The sequence below is a fragment of the Cavia porcellus genome, unplaced genomic scaffold, assembly GCF_034190915.1.
Source record: "Cavia porcellus strain 051 isolate PalLab524CR breed Dunkin Hartley unplaced genomic scaffold, mCavPor4.1 scaffold_26, whole genome shotgun sequence".
Taxonomy (NCBI): Eukaryota; Metazoa; Chordata; class Mammalia; order Rodentia; family Caviidae; genus Cavia; species Cavia porcellus.
Window position 1 is genome coordinate 20,149,185 of NW_026947509.1, and position 16,039 is coordinate 20,165,223.

General features: G+C 36.2%; 2 long non-coding RNA genes across 2 annotated transcripts; one reads left to right on the plus strand and one right to left on the minus strand.

Annotated features, from left to right (window-relative positions):
- Nucleotides 1-325: 325 nt before the first annotated feature.
- Nucleotides 326-15,445, plus strand: LOC134473211 (uncharacterized). The gene is made up of 3 exons (XR_010043347.1): nt 326-578; nt 9,755-9,878; nt 11,589-15,445. It is a non-coding gene; the product is annotated as an uncharacterized LOC134473211 (long non-coding RNA).
- Nucleotides 4,221-6,792, minus strand: LOC134473111 (uncharacterized). The gene is made up of 2 exons (XR_010043223.1): nt 6,588-6,792; nt 4,221-6,479 (listed from the first exon to the last, which is right to left on the minus strand). It is a non-coding gene; the product is annotated as an uncharacterized LOC134473111 (long non-coding RNA).
- Nucleotides 15,446-16,039: the final 594 nt, after the last annotated feature.

Consider the following 16,039-nt stretch of genomic DNA (forward strand, 5'->3'; position numbering starts at 1 on the left):
GCCTGCCTGTCTTGGAGACAACTGAGTGTGGACTGAAACCTCCAAAAACTGTAAGAAATAAACCTTTCCTTTCCCAACTTTGGGCTTCAGGTATTTTGTCTCAGCGACGAGCATAAAGTAACTAAGACATATGGTGAGCCTCGGCTTCTGCAATGGAGCTCGGGAAATACAACAGGGGCCGCTCAATATTCATGAGAGACTGAGGGGAACCCGGCTAGCCCAGCGCTGCGGGGAGGGCAGGAAGGAGTGAGTGAGTAGGCAGGGGCGCGGGATGGGGACGTGCATGATGAGGGGAGGCCCGCCATCTTACAAAAACATAATCTTTGCATAGTAGAGTTGCACTTTCTTTTTCTGCTAGTAAGAAATCACAAACATGTTTTACATGTGAAAAAAAGCACATATTTTAAATGCATTTATATAGTTATTTCTTGATAAGTCTGTTCTGTTTTACCCAAATTTTAGTGATCACAAAGTAAAGTGTTGAGGAGTATTCCTTGAAATATCAGAAGAATCCAAAAACTAACTGAAGAATGGAATGGGAGGAGTCTCTGATCTGAGGGAATTTGTAGCTGCTCTTGGTGAGTGTCAAATCCAGAAAAATAGTCTTGAAATCAACATGTTCATGGAAGATTATTTGAACATGATAGGTGATTAATTTTCTTTTCATCACTTATTCATGTGGCTTAGTGATACCTTATAGCATATTTAGCTTTACATTAATAGGAAGATACCTCTTACTCAAAACCTTCTACCCAATATATGTCAGTAGAGGGCCCACCCTTAATGCTCCACAGGATGTTGTATACTACTTATATCTGAGACTTACTTGGAAAAATATTGCTTTAACTATTGTAGAAAGGAAAACCAAGGATATCTGTGACATTTGTTACCTGGCAAATGTGTAAACTCTTGTAACAATCGCTATAGCAACAACAGAGTAATTACTTTTAAATTTTAAAAGGTGCTTTGTTGACATCATTTGAAGTGTCTTCCATTAAGTCTATATCAACAAACCATGGCTAGTTTGATTCTCTAATAAGAGGTTTTTTAAATAAAAGAAAGACAGCTTTAATTATTCACTTAAAATCTCAGAATAATGTAAGCACATAAAGAAAATATTTTCTCATTCAGTTAAGGAATGATTGGCAACCATTATCACTTTTGTATTTCTCACATAAAATGGTGCTTCTGCCACTTATTTTCATTATTTTATTAGAGCTATACAGATTTCTTATGAAAATGATTTCCTAGAATATTTTTTGTGATAAGACTGAATTGACATCCCAAAGAGATCTCAGAGTACATTGTTTATATTCCTGAGCCATTTTTGTAGTTAAGTTCAATTAGCATATATTAAAAGGTACTTAGTACTTTTATACATCAGGCTTTGTGAAACATTCAACTTTCAAATAGCTATATTCCATGGGTGCTCCTTATTTTCATCTCAGTCAAATAAGCCAGCTCCTTATTATGAATTTGAATTATAGTACTGGGTGTGTTTCCTGTTACACCACATAAATAGTTCTAAATAATAAAATGTGTAAAAATTACAGTGCTGGTAGTGCACCCATCAGTTTTCCCTTCAGTTTGAAGGAGGAAAGAAAGAATGTTTTTCCTATAGTCGAGAAGTAAGGGAATGATGTCTAGAAGAGTGAAAAAATACATGTAGCTTACAAAAAAATAGTAGTATAACAAGGACGAATTAACCTACTTATAAAGACATTAAAACACTGGCAATTTTGTAAATCACCTGAATAATGATGTATAGCCTGCATTTTTTGCATAGAATCTTTCACATTTTAGTGAGACCCTCAGAAATGTTGTCGGTAGCTGCTGGTCAGTGCAGAGGCAGCCTGTAGTCATGGGAGTCCCTGAGGCTTGGATGCTCAGGTGGCCCAACAGCTGAATGGGATCCTGTGCTTTTGCAATATCCTACTGCTTTTGTATTGACTTCAGGACACTCTGAGCTGCTCCTCATTTTAAGTAAATTTCCCCTAATAACTATTAACTTCAGCTTACACAGGCAATCATTTTGGAAAACTAATTGGCAAATCTGTAACATAATTAATAACAAATGCAATTTTGTTTACTTTGAAAGGTCTTCTGGAAAATATTTTTTAAATTCTGTATTAAATATGATATGATATTTGTTACATTTTTATAGATAATGATGAATAATTAGGTAATTTAAAAAACTCTGAACAACCAAAATTTTGTATTGTGAATATGGAATTTGTAGAAGTTAGAAAATCCTATGGAGTGTGCTTTTAAAAATCCATTAGAATACCTCACAAGAGTTTCAAAAATTCAAGACAGATGATACATTTTGAAACTCTGAAGTAGTTATTTCAAGCTATAAAGAGACATCATTAAATATAAATGTGATTAAAACATTTTTATTTGCTTAGTTGCTTTGTGAGTACTTACATTCTGCTAACAACTAAAATGGTCATAAAAATCATTTAAGGGCATAAATTGCAGACAACTTTTTACAATGCATTTAGCATCTGACCCATAATACTGAGTAATTGTGTGTCTTATTTTATGAAAAATTAGCTAACCAAGTTAGTTTAGTATATTGATAGCACTTGTTTACCCTTCTTAAATAGATCTCTGTTTTTACTATACCTAGAATATCCTATGTGGAAATAACCTAAAACACATAAGGCCAACAGTTAAACAAGGTAGCAGAGTTTTGTCTTTCCAATTGAGGCTTTTTGCTTGAAATTCTTTGTGTTTTCTCTATCTACAATGTGTACTCCATAATCAAAACTGCCTGCTCCCACTGAGTTTGCCTATATCAAGTAAAGCTAATGACAATTGAAAATAATTTTACCTCTGGGTATGAACATAGGTGAGTTAAATATAGATACAGGTAAATTTAGATATAGATAAAACAGGTCCCCCAAAGCCTCATGGACCTAGAGGCAGGACTTTTGGGAGTTGACTGGATCAGGGGATACTGTAGTCACAAGTGATTTGTTCATTGATGGATTTGTTGAAAAACGCTGTGTCAGAGCTGCGGTTGCTATGAAGCAAAGTATCACTGAGTGTGACCTGGAAGAATATTCTCAGTTCCTCCTTTTTCTCTTTCTGCTTCCTGGACACCAAGGGCTGAGCAATTTTTCTCTTCTATTTCCTTTCTCTGTGCCATTTCTGCTTTAGAGCCAGCTGACTGAGGACTGGACCTTCTAAAACGTGAGCCAAATACACTTTTCAGTTTTAGGTGTTTTGCCCCCCATATGTAGTCTAAAGGGTATATATGTTGTTTTCAAGTCTCATGTGACACAATAAAGATATTTAATAAGGCTTCTTGATGTCGAGACAAGGTCATGTTGTGCTGCCCAGGCTGGTTTGTGTCTCATGATCCTCCTGCCTTAGCTTCCAAGTATCTGTGGTTACAGACACACAGACACTGGACTAGGTTTCTAATCAGGATTTTGATAGAAGCAGCTATTGTAGAGATCAGGCAGCTAAGTAATGTTGAAATTAGAAGAGATACAAACTCAAAAACTCCTTGTAGTTATCTATGTAAAGAGTTTACAGACACACACACACACACACACACACACACACACACACACACACCAAAGGCCAATATCCAAGGCTGAGAAGAGCCATTTCAACAGATAAAGTAGCTGAATATTGTGGCTGAAATATATAGGGAGGGTCATGGGCAATAAAACCAGGCACACAGATACAAGTCAAATATAGTAAATATAGGCTGCAGACAATATTTGAATTTAATTTTTAATGAAATATTTTATAAGAAATATTTTATATTTTATAACATTTTATTAGAATCATAGAAATGATGAAAATGAATTGAGAAGAATGAACAGCTAAATCATTGATAGTAGTCGAGCTACATATAACAATGTATCAATAGAAGTGGATAAAAGTTCATACCTAGGATATATTTTGAAGGTAAAGCTAATAGAATTTGTCTAAGGACAAATGGGAAGTTTAAAAAAACAAAGCAATCAAGAATGACATTTTGGTAACTATGTATGGCGGCTCACACTTGTAATTTCAGTGCTGTGGGAAGGCAGGGAGGAGAATTGTAACCTGGTGACTTAGTGAGACCCATTTTCTGGATAGACAGACTAGATCGATAGATAGACAGACAGCAACAGATATACCTCATTGAGAAGGCACTGGGTTCAGTCACTAGTAACACACACATCCCACACACACACAGACACACACACACACACATGTGGAAAAGAATAAATTTTTTTTATTTCAAGAAATATTAAACAAAACAAAATAGGTAGAAATAGTACATACATTCAGAGAAAAAAAGGGTAAGAAATCACTAGTTGATGTCGTTTTACAAATAGCTGTTCAAGGTACAAAAATGGAACATGTAAAGTGGGAATTCAAACAGAGACTGAAAAAAGTTCTAATCAACTGTCCAACAAAAACTTAGTAACATGGTTTCAATCTTATACATGTAAACATACATGCAGTTACCCATATCTTCATTTATGTTTAGATTAAACAACCTAAAGCAGGTTAAAATCATTTTGAACAAAGAATAATAGTATTGCTGGATTTTACTTCATGACACTCCATGATCAGCACTGGGTACTGTAGTGTCTTCTTTTTAAAACTGAATTTAAAGAAAGACTAAAAAAACAAAAAACGGGTAGAAATAATACATAATTTCAAAGAAAAATAAACAGTAAGAAATCACTAGTTGATGATTACAGATTGTCTTCTTACAAATAGTTATTTAAGATACTAAATTGGAGCATATAAAGTGGGAATTCAAACAGTGAGATTGTAACTAGTTCTGTTCAACTATCCAACAAAAACTTAGAAATATGGCTATCAATCCTCTACACTTAAACATATATGCAGTTACCCATATCTTCAATTATGTTGACTTTGAATAAACCCAAGCAGGCTAATATCACTCTGAACAAAGAATAACACTATTGCTGGGTTTCACATTATGCACCCCAGGATCAGCACTGGCTATTTTAGTGTCTCCTTTTCTTCAAAGTATGTGTTCATTTCATCAATTGTCATAAGATCAGTACTCATAAACTGTTTATAGATTTTACACATGGATGGGTCTTAACATGTATTTTTTTAAAATTTTGAAAGTAGCAAAATTTTGAAAGTAGCAACAGCGCAAGACAGAACAAAGCCAATCGAGACAATGCAGTGAAATTGGTACAGGATTTCACAGTAGGATACTGGGATAGTACTAAGTACTATGGTATATCTCTTTAATTTAACAATAGCTATCCAGTCAATTAAGTATTGTAAAATCAAACCAAAAATAGAACATTGTAAAATCAATTCAGAATACTGAATAGAGCAAAAGAAATATAACAAAAAGTGAAAAAAAAACCTATGCCTTCAAACAAAAGATAGAAGGAAATCCCCCATATTTGCTATACTGTATATGGTAATCCTGGCAAGAGATGTTGAAATATCTATCCCCAGTAGGTAAGGGGGTAGAGGGCAGGTGGGAGAAGGGTATTTGATTTTCAGCTTGCGCGGAAGTTGGCACACAGGTAATGGTTCTTCTCCAGGCCCAAGCTGCAGGTGCTTACCAAGAAGGCGGTGAATAAGCTGCCTGAGTCCTTCCATTGCTGGATCTCTGAAGCTCTGTTCTCCTCCTGGCCTGCATTGCAGATGCTTACAAAGGGGGGGGGGTGGTGAATAAGCTGCCTGAATCCCTCCATGGCTGGAAATCTGGAGCTCTGTCCTCCTCCTGGCCCGCATTGCAGATAATCTGCTTGAATTCCTACATGGCAGGATGTTCTCTTCCTGGATGGCATTGCAGATGCTTACCAAGAGGGCAGGTGAATGAGCTGCCTGAATCCCTCCATGGCAGGAGCTCTGGATCTCTGTTCTCTTCCTGGCTGGCTTTGCAGACACTTACAAAGAAGGTGGGTGAATAAGCTGCTTGAATCACTCCATGGGCGGAACTCTGGAGCTCTGTTCTCCTCCTGGCCCAAGTTACAGACACTTACCAAGAGAGGGGGTGAATATGCTTCCTGAATCCCTCCATGACAGGAGCTCTGGAGCTATGTTCTCTTCCTGGCCCCTGTTACAGACAGTTACGGGGTGGGGGGGTGGTAATAATCTGCCTGAATCCCTCCATGGCCAGAACTCTGGAGCTCTGTTCTCTTCTAAGCTGCCTGAATCTCTCCGTGGCTGTAACTCTGGAGCTCTGTTCTCTTCCTGGCCCTTGTTACAGACACTTACCAAGAGGGTGGGTGAATAAGCTGCCTAAATCCCTCCGTAGCCAGAACTGTGGAGCTCCATACTCTTCCTGGCCCATGTTGCAGAGCCTTCCCAAGGGGCGGAGTGAATAATCTGCCTGAATCCCTCCATGGCAGGAGCTTGGAGCTCTGTTCTCTTCCTGGGCGGCTTTGCAGATGTTTACCAAATGGTGGGTGAATAAGCTCCCTAAATCCCTCCATGACAGGAGCTCTGGTGCTCTGTTTTCCTGGCCCCTGTTACAGACACATACCAAGAGGGCGGGTGAATAATCTGCCTGAATCCCTCTATGGCCAGAACACTGGAGCTCTGTTCTCCTCCTGGCCCGCGTTATAGATGCTTACCAAGAGGGCAAGTGAATAAGCTGCGTGCATCCCTCCATGCCTGGAACTGTGCAGCTCTGTTCTCCTCCAGACTGACTTTGCAGATGCTTGCCAAGAGGGCGGGTGAATAAGCTGCCTGAATCCCTCCCTAGCCGAAACTCTGGAGCTCTGTTCTCTTCCTGGCTCCTGTCACAGACACTTATCAACTGGGGGGAGGGCGTGAACAATCAGCCTGAATCACTCCATGGCAGGAGCTCTGGAGCTCTGTTCTCCTCCTGGATGACTTTGCAGATGCTTACCAAGAGGGTGGGTGAATAGTCTGCCTGAATCCCTCCCTAGCTGAAATTCTGGAGCTCTGTTCTCTTCCTGGCCATGTTACAGACACTTATCAAGTGGGGGGGGGGAGTTGAATAATCGGCCTCAATCCCTCCATGGCAGGAGCTCTTGAGCTCTGTTCTCTTCCTGGCCGGCATTTCAGAGGCTACCAAGAGGGCGGGTGTACAAGCTGCCTGAATGCCTCCAGACAGGAACTCTGGAGCTCTGTTCTCTTCCTCACAGGTGTTACAGACACTTACCAAGAGGGGGTGTGAATAATCTGACTGAATCCCTCCCTGGCAGTCACTCTGGAGCTCTGTTCTCCTCCTGGCCCGTGTTACAGACACTTACCAAGAGGGAGGGTGCCTGAACCCCTCCAGGGCCGCAAATCTGGAGCTCTCTTGTCTTCCTGTCCCGTGTTACAGACACTTAGGAAGAGGGGCACTGAATAATCTGCCTGAATCCCTCCATGGCCATAACTCTGGAGCTCTGTTCTCTTCCTAGCACGCGTTGCAGACTCTTACCAAGAGGATGGGTGAATAAGTTGCCTGAATCCCTCCATGGCAGGAGTTCTAGAACTCTGTTCTCCTTCAGGCCGGCTTTCCAGACTCTTACCAAAAGGGCAGGCGAATAAGCTGCCTGAATCCCTCCATAGCCGGAACTCTGGAGCTCTGTTCTCTTCCTTGCTCGTGTTACAGAAGTTTACCAAGAGGGTCGGGGGTTAATAAGCTCCCTGAATCTCTCCATGGCAGGAGCTCTGGAGCTCTGTGGGCTTCCTGGCCGGGATTGTAGATGCTTACGAAGAGGGTGGGTGAATAAACTGCCTTAATCCCTCCATAACTGGAACTCTGGAACTCTGTTGTCTTCCTTGCCCATGTTACAGATGCTTACCAAGGGTGGGGGGGGGTGAATAAGCTCCCTGAATCCCTCCATGACAGGAACTCTGGAGCTCTCTTGTTCTCCTGGCCCCAGTTGCAGAGGCTTACCAAGATGGCAGATGTATAAGCTGCCTGAATCCCTCCATGGCTGGCACTGTGGAGCTCTGTTCTCCTCCTGGCCCGCGGTACAGACACTTACCAAGGGGGGAGGGTTGAATAATCTGCCTGAATCCCTCCATGGCCGTACCTCTGGAGCTCTGTTCTCTTCCTTGCCCGTTTTACAGACCCTTACCAATAGGGTGGGTGAATAAGCTGCCTGAATCCCTCCATGGCAGGAAATGTAGAGCTCTGTTCTCCTGGCCTGAGTTACAGATGCTTACCAAGAGTGTGGGTGAACAAGCTGCCTGAATCCCTCCATGGTCGTATCTGTGGACAAAAAAGAATAAAATTTAAAAAGTTTCTTTTCTGTTTAGACCAACAGAAAGTTTCTGCCATTCAGTGCAAGCTTGAAAAGCACTATTTCATACTAAGTATTTCCTAGTAGAAATGAGTACATATCTCGTTATCTACTCCCCTGTTCCATTGTAAATCTTTATACAAATACCATATTTTGATTAATTGTATCTTGCTTTGAAAATAGAAAACCTAAGATATAATTATTTAACTAATTAAATTATACATTTTCCAATCATGTAAGCCAAATGTTGTTTCCACACAGTATTGAGACATATCTTTGAGTGTATTTTAAGTGTTGTTTTTGAACTCTAATATGCTGAGGTCATTTCAACAAGGTTATTTGCTGTAATCTACATTTACTGTTGCCAAACAGGAATATTTCATTAAGACTTATATCAAATAATTATATAAAGCAACATGCAGTCAATAGATAAAGTAATGAATTCCTAAAACAGGAATATTTCATTAAAATCATATGAAATAATTATATTTAGCAACACACAGAGAGCAGACAGATATACACTAGATATATAATATGATATTATAGGTAACCATATCAGTAAAAGAAGAAACCTAACCTATGTATCTCTTTCTCAAAAGAAAAAATGAAAAATTGTTTATCTGATTTTTATTATAAAATTAAAGACCTAGATGAGTTAAAAGAATTTGGAAAAAGTACCAGAGTGGAAAGCTCATGTTATTTGGTTTCAAAATACATTATGAGACATAGTTGATCCTGATTATGTAGCATAGGCACGAGGACAGACATTTAGGTAAGTGGAGAATAATGTTTCTAGAAATTACATATATGCTAAGAATAAGTTACTGAACCAAATATAGTACATTCAACAAAATATTAAAAATATTGGACATACTTGAACAAATGAATCATTTTTAAATTTGTAACAATTATGAGTTGTCAGTATTTGATCCTGTTATCTGTAGGGTACAGTAATAACCATATCAATTTTTGAAGAGCTCTTCACATGATTTTGTTACTCTACCATCTTGTCTGAAATCTTTGTGTCCACACAAAGGCAGTTTCCAAATTTCTTGTACACTATGCAGTGTTCTTTGTTTAATAAAGAAAGATACAAACCTCCCATCATGTGCTTTCTTTACTCAGCAATGGTAAAAATGTTTAGTTGATGATGTTATTTCCAGTATCAGAGAAGTCTATAAAGAGGATGTATGGGTTTACATTTTTAAAATTACTGTAAAAAACATATTCACATTAACTCCCTCCAGAATGCCCCTGCTCTTTTAAAATACACTTATTTCATCATTTTTGTCACTCTGTGAAGCAGTTCTGAGCGTTTTCTTTCCTGACTGTCTTTTGTTGCACTGTGATGGCTGCCTTGATGTCCTGAATCAGTTCAAAACGTTTAATGTCATGGCCATTATGACTGAGGGGGAGCCAGAACTTGCACAGTGCCTGATGCAGTGGGTGAAGTGGATGAGTACATACTATAGTGCTTTCGTTAGCTCCTCTCTGTTGGATGGCAGTGTTATTGTATTTTTTTGTTTGTTTGTTTTTAGGTCCTGGGGATTGAACTCATGACCTGCACCATATCTTGTAAAGACATTCAAAAATAAGACATCCAGAACTGTTTCAGAATGTGACCACGAGTGGATAAGTGCTTTTGCGAAGAATATTTTGATGGTGACTAGTGAGAATGTCTTTTTCTTTAACAAATTTTTAATTTTAAATGTTCATCACAGTGTTCAGTACATCCTTGTATTTGAATTATTACTTGGCCTACTATCTGAAATTGTTTGCATTATTCCTTGACTTTTACAAATTTCTGTTCTCTAAAAAGAACATAATGATCTTCCTTCAAAGTTCAAAAACTTTCTTGTGATTATATGCAACATTTTATAAGACACTTTACCATAATTTTGTATCAATATAATTGTTAAAATTAAAACATAATTAGAATTACGAGATGATTATATGTTTAAAGGTTTTTTTATGCTATGATTTTCCAACTTTGCTTAGGAAATTTGAGATTTATACTCCTAAAAGAATTCTAAGTTGGTGCCTTTGTTTCCACCCATTCAAATATCAAATGTGACCATGATTTCTTTTCCCCAATTGACAAATATAAGTGGTATTTTTTTACATGTGGAATATTGGCAATTTCTCATAACACAAAATGCAGTCATCGATTTTTAGAGATTCTTGAATCTTGTATTTGAATTGTTGTCATTTCATTGGTACATTTGTCATTCTTTTTTAGTTTTATCCCTGAAATATAAATGCATTTTCACAAAATTTAACATTATGAATAAGTCTGATGTGCAAAAGTATAATTAGTATAATCAACTTTGTAATTCTATAGCTGTATAGTTTTATTTGTAGACATGTAAGTTTTTCCATAAGCTATATTACATATAAATATAAATATAACATATATTTTATAAAATATATTAGTTCGCAACTTTTGAAGATTGCTTGAACTTATTTGTTAGGAATTATTAGATAGGAATTTCTCTAAAGGAAAATTCTAGGTAACTGTTAAGAAAATTTCAAGAATTTATGAAGCAAATTTGTTTTCTAAAATATATACTTTCAATATTTCTAGTCTCCCAATTTCTCATGAAAACAAAAAAGTTAATAAAGCATAAAAAATCATCTCCCTACTGTGTTTAAAAGTCAGAGTCACATTGAACAGTATTCTACTTAATTTCATAAAATGGCTAACTCAGTTTATAAATAGCAAATAAACAATTTCTTCCAACAGGATAAATGAATAGACTACAATGTCATTTCATTATGTAAAAATAAATTCATCATACTGATGACTTATCTTCACCAAAAAGTGAGTTTCTAAATAGTCCAGAGAAAAATAATATATTATATTAACGTATATTTTGTATAACTTACACGTTAAAATATTTAAGTTGACTCCCTATAGTTTTAGAATTAGCAATGTATTGATATCATTCAAACACTTAAAAAGGATGGTTATATTTAATAACATTTAAGTGTAAGTATGATAAATCTGATTTAGGGTAAAAAATCAAAGTCTAATGTTCATTCTAAATTTCCTTCTGCCCTTAATTTATTAGAGGATTATGAATTATATAACATTTTTCCTATAAAAATGGAAGAACTTTACTGTATTATCTCCAAACTATATCTAATACTACACTATTATTTGTTCTCAATTTTAGAGTTAATCCCTGTGATGGTTTATGACTGTGGCCCCCAGGCCTCATGAATTTGCACTGTGCATTTGTGATTAGTTCATTATCTAGTGCTTGATGGTGTCAGTGCTACACCCACATAGGGGTGGAACCAGGATGTAATGTAATGGCAAGAAGAAGGTGTGTCTCACTCTTTTGCTGGTGTCTGCCTTGCTGTTTGCAGCTGCCATGAACTGCGGCCCTGCCATGCCACACTGCTTTGGAGCCAACTGAGTATGGACTGAAACCTCCAAAAACTGTAAGAAATACACCTTTCCTTTCTTAACCTGGTGCATCAGGTATTTTGTTTCAGTGATGAGTAAAAAGTAGCTAAGACAATCCCTAAAACTGACCACATTATTTTTAGTATTTAACACATTCTTTAATTTAATGTAATATTTAAAATGCTTATGTGCCTGCCAGGTTCTTTTTTAATCAACTGTCAATTTTCCACATCAGTTTTATAGATGAATGAGTGATTCTCCATAAATTATATAGCTATCAAAGGTAAAGCCAAGACTTCTAACTACAGATCCTTGCAATATTCAAATGCAGTATAGAGAATTTACTTTTTAGAGATTGTGCATAATGCAAACATTTTAACTTTAAGTGTCTTCACTAATGGTGAAACAATAATAACACTGGAATTAGATACTAAAGTAGCTGATCTAGTTTTACATTGAAATTAATTATTTATAGGATCACAATGCTTAATTTTATTGGCTAGAAAAGGTCAGTGACCATCTAATTTTTCATATTATCTTGGTTATTAGAGGAATGTATTTGCTCTGCACTCAGAGCTCATTAAAGATGTATAATCTAAAATTTTGACCTTCAATATTTATCCTCTGATCCTGAGCATATTGTTCCTTTTGCGTTTTCTTTTCAGAAGAAGATGAAAAAGAATTCTTGTTCTTTAAAGATCAGACAGCTTTTTCAAACAAATACTAATATCATTAATAGTGAAGCATTAGAGTGAAGTATCATGTGTTCAAATTTTTGAGACCAAGTTTAACTTGGGAAGTTAAAGAGAGTCTGACAGCCCTCTTACTATAATTGTAGCAGGGAGTACTCATTATGTCTACCAAATTTACCCCAAATTCTTATGTATGAGAAGCTTTTCAATTCATTGGCACAATGTGTAAATCATCATTGTAGCCAACTCATTCTTTCAGCCAATTTAGAATATGTACAGGGTAACATATATTTTTCTAAGCTCCAAAGTTACAGCATACTTTTAATTCAGAGACATAGCCCCTGTGTTAATGTTGGAAGATGCACTGACCAGACAGTTTTAAATAATATAAAAATGAAATTGTGTGACAAATTGAATGTACAAGTTGTTGCATAAGTGAAAAAATACAAAAGCAACAAAAGTTCTGAGTATTTACTCACATCTTTTTCCATGATACAAAGATATTATTGCAGTCAACTTACATCAGAAGCAAAATTAGTTGAGTAAGATAACATAGGCCGGGGACTGGGGATTTAGCTCAGCGGCATAAGCGCCTGCCTTGCAAGCAGGCAGTCGTGAGTTCGATCCCTGGTACCGATAAAAATGAAAAAGACCAAAAAAAAAAAAAAAAAAAAGATAACATAGGCCAAATACAAATGTCCTTGTTCAGGCTGATGCTGTACTGAGGAGAGGCTTGTATCTATCCTCTCAACACACTAATATCACTTCCTTTGGATGCTGATTAGAAGTGGGACTCCTGGATCACATAATAGTTCTATTTTAAGTAATTTCTATGAAATTCCATATTGTTTCTATGATGGTTACACGACTCACATAATTTAAATTGCCACCAACAGGATGTAAGTATTCCTTTTCTCCCACACTTGCTTTTTTCTTTTTGATAACAGGCATCCTAGCAGGAAGGAGGGGATATTTCACTGAGGATTTTATTTACCTTTTCTAGATAACTGGTGCTGGTAACTGTTTTTTTCACATACATGTTGGTAACATTTATGCCTTCTTTTGAGAAATATCTATTTCAATTTTTATGCATTTAGAGTGGACTCCTTTCTTGCTGTAGATTTATTTGAATTTCTCACATATTTTGGATTTCAACTTCTTGTCTATGTGTGCTTGAAAATATTTTACCCCTTATCCTAGAATATCTTATCATTCTATTGATTGTGTCTTTTTCTGTGCAGAAGCTATTTAGTTTGATGCAATACCATTTGTCTAATTTTGTTTTTGTGGCCTATGCTTTTGGTACCACATAAAAAATTTACATCAGATTTGTCTCTCCTGTGAGAACAGAGAAAGCCTGGGAAACACAGATGCAATAAAGAAAAATGTGCTTGTGAAAGAATCCAAGAGATAGCTTGTGAAAAGATGAGGAAAATTGGTGAGCACTTGCTATTTCAGTCAAATCTAAAAGTTTTAAGCAACAGCTTCTACTAATTTTTGTTGTTGTTTCTACAGTTGTTTGAGCAAATAGAAATAACCAGTAACTCTCCCTACATTAGCATAAAACATATCTGACACTGATGTAAGAAAAGCAAGATGATTTCGTTAGCAGTTTTATTCAGACATCTCTCATCAGACTTTCTGCTCAGGTTGCCATAAGACAGCACCACAGGCTGGTGTCTCAAGCCACTGAAATGTATTTTATGACATTTTTGGAGACAGGAAAACTAAGTCAAAATGCCAACGCAGCCTGTTTCTGGAGCAGCCTTCCTTCTGGATGTGGATGTGTGGAGGGCTATGTCTTTGCTGTGTCCTCGCATGGCTTTCCCTCTGTGCAAATCCACTAATGTCTCTTTTTGTTCTTTTTTGTATTTATTAGTCCAATTTTAATTTTTATTATTTTGAAGGTAGCAAAATACAACCGAACAAGACAGAGCAAAGCCAACTGAGACAGTGCAGTGAAACTGGTACAGAAAATCACAGCAGGTTACTGGGATAACAGTAATAGGTACCATACTATATCTCACTATCTTCACAATAGTTGTCCATTCCATCAGGTATAGAAAAATCAAACCAAATACAGAACATTATAGAACTTACCAAAACAGAATATTGACTAGAGCAATATAATTAATCAGAACAAAGCAAAACAGTGATAACAATATTTGCCTTCAAAGAGATGGTAAAAGGAAATCCCCTCTATTTGCTATATTGCATATGGTCAAGCTCCTTACCAAATAGGAGCCAGAGTTCTTTTTGTTCTCATAAGAACATGAATTCTGTGATCTCCAAACTCTATCCTTATGGTTTAGTTTCACATTACTTCCTTGAAGAACTTATTTGCAAGTGTAGTTCCTTTTTTAACAGAAATTTAGGGATGTAACGTAGTACATAATTGACATTGAGTTCAGGAGACATGGAGAAATAAAGAGATGAGAAACAGAGATTTCTGTGGAGTCAGTCACATATATAAGGGACTATTACAGAAGACTTGAAGAGGGACATGATTACTTTTATAAAATCAGGGCAGAATCTACAGGGAAAAGAGGCTGCAGGGCCCTAAGGAATGATACTGTGAGGAGTGAAGTTTTGACATAGAGCTTTAAACAGAAGTAAGGCTCTGGTGGGACTGGAGATGAAAGTCTTCAAATTCATATGACAGTTTTGTAGGGGGCTGAAGTATAATTTTTAGGAAAATAAGTCTGGTATAAAATGAAAAGCTTTTCTGCTGGGAATATATAGACAGCTGTTACTTGCTTCATAGATAAGGAGAAAAGATTGGAAGACAAATTGGAAAAATTATGAAGGAAATGAATTTAAAACAGCAATAGATGAAGAAATAAATGCTAGAAGATTATCACACAGAACAAAAATCAAAAATAGACACTGTACATTAGATGAATTACATGTTATTATAAATAGAATTTTATCTCTGAAACATTTTGCCTCACTGTGCTTAAGAAAAAATGATCTCATAATGTACCATACAGCATTCTAGTTCCAGACATTATTTGAATTGTCACACAATTAATTTATACCATAAATATTGGCAATTATTTATAGATAAATTATCTAAAATATGCTACTTTTGATTAAGGAAATCAATTCAATTTCTCTTCATTATTCATTGTGATATTTTATATATTTCTTTTTTACAAAAGAGCTCTCATCGATGATTTCTAAACTGAAAATAAAAGAGCATATAAAGTCTCAGTATAAATGTACATATTCTCATGCCACATTTCTTGGTTTTTCAGCTCAAAATACTTGGTTGTGATAGAAAAAATTTCTGAAGAATTGAGAAAAATATTTCTAGGTCTTGTATTGACTGTGTGTTGAAAGAAATGAATAGTAAATAAATAGTAGTACTTGTTTTGAAAATAACATCATCAATTATATATAAGAATAAACAAATAAACCAGGAATAAATAGTATCTGTTTCATGCTAGAAACTAAAGTATCCTCTAATTAAAAATGTTAATAATATATAGCTAACCCTGAGCCATCTATTGGAAAAATAATTGTGATTGAAATTTCAGTTAATTCAAAATAATAAATTTAAGTATCAATTTAAAATAGGCTAAAATAGAAAATTTATGCTGTAAGAAACTATTGATAGGCCTTTATAAACAAAGATAATCTTATTCAGTTCTTTACTTTGTTACATGAAAATGTTGGTATTTAAACCAGGTGTGGTGGCACCCTCCTGTAATCCCAGC